The sequence below is a fragment of the Notamacropus eugenii genome, chromosome 1 (assembly GCF_028372415.1).
Source record: "Notamacropus eugenii isolate mMacEug1 chromosome 1, mMacEug1.pri_v2, whole genome shotgun sequence".
Classification (NCBI taxonomy): domain Eukaryota; kingdom Metazoa; phylum Chordata; class Mammalia; order Diprotodontia; family Macropodidae; genus Notamacropus; species Notamacropus eugenii.
The window spans coordinates 16623423-16630542 of record NC_092872.1 but is presented as its reverse complement, the minus strand read 5'-3'; positions in this window follow the sequence as shown (position 1 = coordinate 16630542).

The following is a 7120-nucleotide window of genomic DNA, read 5'->3' as shown; positions in this document are numbered from 1 at the left end:
TGCAAGTGTTGTCATCATCAATGATGTCATGGTCCTCTTTAAGAACAAAGGAGAAACACGTGACTGACATTGCTTATCTGAGTGGTCACCCAATGGCAGAATACAAGCATACCTCATTTTATGGTGCTTCACTTTATTGAGCTTCACAGATATTGACTTGTTCTGTTTTGATTTTATTCTTTTTTAACAAATTGAAAGCTTGTGGCAACCCTGTGTTGAGCAAATCTGTCAGTGCCATTTTTTCCAATAGAATGTACTCACGTCATGTCTCTGTGTCACATTTTAGTAATTCTCACAGTATTTCAAACTTTTTCATTGTTACTGTATCTTTCACAGTGATCTGTAATCACTGAACTTTGATGTTACTACTGCAATTGTTTTGGGGCATCATGAACCATGCCCATGTAAGATGGCAAACTTAATCAATTAATGTTACGTGTGTTCTGACTGCTCCACTGACCAGCCATTCACCAATATCTCTCACTCTCTTCAGGCCTCTCTGTTCCCTGAAACACAATAATATAGAAATTATGTCAATTAATAACCCTACATTGGCCTCTCAGTGTTCAAGAGAAAGGATGAGTCAATTCATATGGCAAACTTAATGGCTGTCTTATTTTAAGAAATTGCCACAGTCACCCCAACCTTCAGCAACCATTATGGAGCTATCAACATCCAGTCAAGGCTCTCCACCACCAAAAACACTATGACTGAAGATTCAGAAGATGATTAGTATTTTTAGCAATAAAGTATTTTTAATTAAAATATGTACCTTGTTTTTTTTTAGGCATTATGCTATTGCATACTTAATAGACAATAGTGTAGTATAAGCACAATTTTCACGTATACTAGGAAATGAAAAAATTAATGTGATTTCTTTTCTTGTGATATTCAATTTTTTGAGTTGGTCTGGAACTCAATCTGCAATATCTCCAAGGTCTGTCTATGTAAAATTCTAAAAGACAAGAACCATCTAATTTTTGTAATTTTTATCTCTAGCACTTAACACAGTATTTAGCACATAGTAAATATGTAATAAATGCTTTTTACGTATGGATTTTTTCATCTTATTTTACTTTCAATAAGTCACTTACATTTCTTATGCCTTAGTTTTCTCATCTGTAAAATGGAGAAAGATGCAATACTTCACAAGTTTGTTGTCAAGCTCAAACAACAATGTTTATGAAGGATATTGACACCTTAAAGCATTATGCAATTTTAAGAAAATATCCCAAGAAAGCAGAACATACCCTCATTGCAGTGAATTTCTAAATTTTCTGTGATTATTTTTAAATAGTATTTTATTTTTTCAATTACATGTAAAGACAATTTTTGACATTCATTTTTACAAAATATTAAGTTCAAAATTTTTCTCCCTCCTTCCCATCCCTTCCTCTAAAGTATATGAAGGGGAGGGGCAAGCAAATGGAGCAGTACATAGAGCATCAGGCTTGGAGTAATGAGAACCTGAGTTCAAATCCAGTCTCAGACATGTACTAGTCGTATGACCCTGGGTTAGTCACTTAACTCTACCTCTCAAAAACAAAAAAATAAAGTATATGAAGGGTGGCCTCATGGCATCTACAGAAGAAAGATGATAGGTGAACTAATACATTGGGAGATGATACAAGCTGATAACTGGTGACCAGTTTGGGATTGTAGACCATGTACTGTGTTTCTTATGTATAATAATCATTTACTCTTACATTTGTTGAAGTAGAGCTACAAAGTAGATAAGGATCTAGCCTTGAAGTCAGGATGATCTGAGTTTAAGGTGTGCCTCTGATACATACTGGCTGTGAAACCCTAAGCAAATTCCTTAAGCACTAAATCCCTCAAACTACTTTTTGATGCTATAAAGTTGCAGGGAAGGGGCTGACCCACCTTGGTAGAAGGAATTTCCTTTTCTGAGTGTTCAATCTAGCAATGAAATCACAGGTCCCTACCCCAGTCTTCCATAATCTTGGTGCTTTCCTGAAAGTACCAGCAATTTATCCATCTTATCTTATTTGTACATAGTTCTATGTTGTCTCCCTCAATAGACTGAGCTCCTTAAGGGAAGGAACTGTTTTTTGCCCTTCTTTGTATCTCCAGCCCTTAGCACAGTGTCTAGCACATAGTAGGCACTTAATAAATTCTTGTTGACTTGTCTTATTTGTTGATTATCCTTATTCTATTGTATTTATTAAGAGAGAGAGAGTATTGTGGTGACCAAGTGGTTAAACTACGTATAGACTGGAGAAGAGGCTGGTTGAGGCCCCTCTATGATATTTACAATAACTTCATTAACTTTAAGAACGTAATACTCCAAGTATATTATATCAAGGATTCAGGGAAAGAAATGACAGGTGGAAAAGTTAGGTAGTCCTTTATTCTTGGGGCTGGTACATGAAATTAGCCAGATGCTACAGGAAGAAGATGGATATAAGAAAGTCACAATGCAGAATCCGAAGACCATAGGTCAAGATAACCAGAAGATAAATTGATGTAGTGATAGGTCAACAAAGTAACACTGTTACTAGGACCATGGAGAACCACCTTCTTCCCAAGGTTGGGCTTGGATGGGACCAGTGCAAGACAATGCAAATTATGATACACGACAACTCAGAAAGGACATAGAGTTCTGATATTTGTCACTTAAGCATCAGAGTTTATGTCCTTTCTTGGTGGTTATATGACATTATGGCTTGAGTGATAATTGGGGAGGAGTCACACTTTTCTGGTTTTGGCTTTGATGTGAGTGAGATGGTGTTCATCTATTATGAGGTACAGCATCCAGAGAGGAAGCTGCACTCAAGCCATGGATACAGTGACTTTGGCCCCTAAAGTCATCAGAAGAGGATGGCCACCAAGGGGTGATTATTTTGGTTCCAGTGCAGCAGAGTTAATATAATAACTGGATAATTCTTTTACATTACTTCATGGCTTCATTCACAATAGAAGGTGGAGACAAGGAGAAGGATCTTGGCTGTAAGCAGGATTCCTGACTGGCACCTTGTTTCAATGAAGGCTGCAGTTTCTAGGGAGAATCTGAGAACATAGAACGTTAGAGCTCAGCTTTAACACAGAGAATGGACCTTAATCCACAGAACATTTGAGTTGAAAAGAACCTTGAGCACTACCTAAGTCAAAGATTCTTAACCTGGACTCTGTGAACTTGTTTTTTTTAAATATTTTGCTCTTAGTATTTCAGTATAATTGGCTTCCTTTGTAATTCTATGTATTTTATTTTCTACATTTAAAAACATTCCTTTGAGAAAAGGTCCATAGGGTTCATCAGACTGCCCAAGGAGTCCAGGACATAAACAAGATTAAGAATTTCTGATGTGGCCCAATATTCTAATCAGAAACAAAAGGAAACTGAGGCCTGGAGAGGCTAAATGACTACTGTAAGGCCATATAGGAAGTTAGAGGCAGAGCTGGGAACTCAACACAAGCCTCTTGACTCCCAGGTTGGTGTTTCTGCTGCTAACACCATATAGTATGTTCAAGGCACTTCAAACATAAATGGCAAAGAGGTCCCTAAACTGAGCAGGAGTTGCAGGAGCAGTCAATGCGTGGGACCTACTCAGCACTGAGGTTGTTTCATATGAATATTGCTCTGGGGATGATACTACTGAACATCACTGAGGGAGAATCCTTTCCCACATGGTTAAAAAGGCTCTCAGTTAGATAATTCCATCATTAGGGGTCACTAGTTCTTCTTTAGGTCATCTGGTCCAAAAGACCCAGGAAGTAGTTCATCTTGACTTCATATGTACCATCTGCTTTTGTCATGTACACACACCAATGTTTTCCAAACTCTCTCATCACTTGTCTGCAGGCTCCACATGGTACAATAAAATCATCCTTCAAATTGCTGGTAATAGCAAGGGCCCAGAATTGTTTGTGTCATTCCGAGATGGTCTTCTGCATGGTGGTGTGTTCTGCACAGGTGCCCACTGGGTAGGACGCATTTTCTAGGTTGCATCCTGAAAAAAATCTTCCCATCCAGAGTCAGGTGAGCTGCCCCCACTGGGAATTTACTGTAGGGACAGTAGGAAAACTCCTTGGCTTCTTGGCCCTTGCAAATGAGCTCCTTAATGTGGGCTGAATCTAAAGGTCCCTTGGTGCTTGGATACTGGGCCAGATCAATGGATGCTTGAGCCATCTTCTTGACCCTGAGCAGCTCTTCTCTCAGGTCAGCGGCATGCGGAGAGCAGGCAAGCAGTCTGTGATTATTTGATCTTTATATTAAAGGTAAAAGGGACCTTTAATCTAAGGAAGATTTGTTATCCATGAATCTCATGTGGCTTGGTCCCTCCAAAACATTCTAGAAAGTGTCAATGAGCACATGCTAATATTTTATCTACAACTTATTTTTCCAATTAAAGGCTGTCAAATCAAAATGTTTTTCTAAAAAATAATTACTAACAGAAATAAAATTTCTCCTAGGTTTAACTGTCCCTTTGATTCTCCCTAGACTTCTTAGGACTTACATCAATAGTCAAAAATATTCATGGATGAGTCATCTAGGTTAGGATTAGAGGGGCCCTCTCACTTTAAAGCTTAATTAAACCATGACTTTTAGTGTTGGTGTCCAAGGAATGGTAAGGCATTCATAACTCTTGAACTGGAGGTGTTTCAATAGTGGAAATTTCAAATGTCTTTTTTTCTATAGGATGATCTAAATGGAATTTCTTGTCCTTTATTAAGTTTGACCACTGCCACAGAGATGGATGCCAAAGAATTAAATTTGATCACATTCCAATCAGTGTATTTATGCAGAGAAAGCCTTAACACAAAGTTTGTGCCTACTATTTATTAGAAGAACTTTTTACCCTATTAAAGCCCCACATGAATAGTAGGGCTTCAAGGGAAGGGGATAGAAATGTTCCTGTGAAGAGGAAAGAGAATAAACTGTAGGTGGAGTTTCATCTACAATTCTTTAATGATCCCAAGATTCTTCTTGAAAAAAGTCCAGCTTTTTAACGCCGATCTATGAGTATCAGTCATGGAATACCACAGATTTTGAATGATTGAAAGGCAATGGAGAGAAACAGAGTGGGTATGAGAAGACTGAATTACATTACAAATGTGGAATTATGCAAGAAAAAGAAAAAGAATTCATCAGAAGAATGTATTACTGGGGGAAAAACTGGTCTAATCATATAACAAGAGGAAGGGGTTAACAATGAACAGGTTATATGTTCCAAGAGAAAAACTAAGAGAAAATGAGGAAAATACCTAGTTGGATGAAGTCATATAACTGGAATTAATGCACAAATGAGTAGAAAAGCATTTTTAAGTTTGTTGTGACAAATACAGACAAGAGTATCATACGATGGGAAGGCATAGATGGGCCATAATCTGTAACAATGAAGAATGTCTGATATATACAAGTAAGATCAGAGAGAGAGAGACAGACAGACAGACAGAGAGACAGACAGAGAGACAGAGAAACAAACAAAAACAGAAGGAAGGGACACAGAAAGAGAGATAAAAAACAGAGAAAGCCTAGAAAAAATACAGAGAGGGGAGATACAAAAGAAAAGAGATACAGAGATATGGGAAGAGATACAGAGAAGAAGTATAGAGAGAAAAGAGAAAGAAGAAGGAAGAGGAGGAGGAGGAAAGAGAGTAGAGGGCAACAAAGAGAAATTCAACGTTTTCAATAGGCTTTGTAGCCCTTACTCTTTGCTCCCAGAGACATGTATACTTATCTTGAATGTATTTTCCCCCTTTGGTCCTTTTCTGCTTTGCTGCTCTATTTCTATCCTCCAAACAGGACAATCAGAAGTCATGCCTGGGAAGCACTAAAGCACTTGACCGTGCGTTCCCTAGAGACCATGAATTTTCCTTGTAATAATTTTTCATGTGGCATGTGACCCCTCTCTCTCTTGTACTTCTAGCTCTGAAAATTTTAACCAAATTGACAATACCACTAAAGGCATGTCAATGGACTGCTTTGTTCTTCTACTTATCATAATTGGCCACTACTACCCCCTATGTGTTATCTGCTCATTTTTAAATTTAATTCTTTGAAAGCACAGATTTTCAATTTTGCATTTGTATCCCCAGCACATAGCTCTATGCTTAGAATATAGTAAGCACTTAATAAATGCTTTTCTTTCATTCATTCATTATTACATTAAATTCTCACAGTAGCCATCTAAGGGAGGCACAAAATGCATTATTACCCTTGACTTTATGGAAGGGTAAATACAATAATCTACTAAGAACATTACAGATTGTGTCATGCGTGTTTAAAGGTGCTGTTCTTGTATTTTGACGTATCTGTCATTTCTATAATTACAGTCAGAAATATTAGATTTGCAAGAGAAACATTGGAAAGAATGGTGGGAAGAAAGACTTCTAGTCTATAACTCCAACAAAGTCAGCAAGCTACCCAGATACTTAGCCTTAATCTCCTGCAGGGAAAAAAAGCCATATAGAGGCATAAAAGTTCAGTAAGCTTTCAGAGACAGAATTTCATAGCTTCTGATGTTGAATTACAAAACCTTTAATGAAATCTCTCTCTCTCTCTCTCTCTCTCTCTCTCTCTCTCTCTCTCTCTCTCTCTCTTTGTGTGCCTTCCCATCGTATCATATTCTTGTCTATATTTGTCACAACAAACTTAAAGTGCTTTTCTACTCATTTGTGCATTAATTCCAGTTATATGACTTCATCCAACTAGGTATTTTCCTCATTTTCTCTTAGCATTTCTCCTGGAACATATAACCTGTTCATTGCTAACCTCTTCCTCTGCTTTGTTTCAGGCCTGAGATCTATCCTAAGAGAGACATACTGAAGAATAATACCTGACAAACACATAAACTTTTTGGACACAAATCTTCAATTTCCTGATTTTGACTACACCCTCTGGAATAATTGGGACCACCTTCCAGCACTACTCAGGATCAATTACATCCTCTCTGACCAGAACACTGGAAGGAACTATATTTTAGGAAAGTAATGAGAAATCCTTCTTTGTGGCAAAGAAGAGATAGCTCCCAGTTGCATTTTTTCATTTGTCCCTTTGCAATGGAGATGGTCAACTTCTCTTTTATTAGCACCATTAATAAGCCTGGCATATTAAGAGGACATTCAGCTATTGGCTAATCTCCCAGGTGACCAGAGG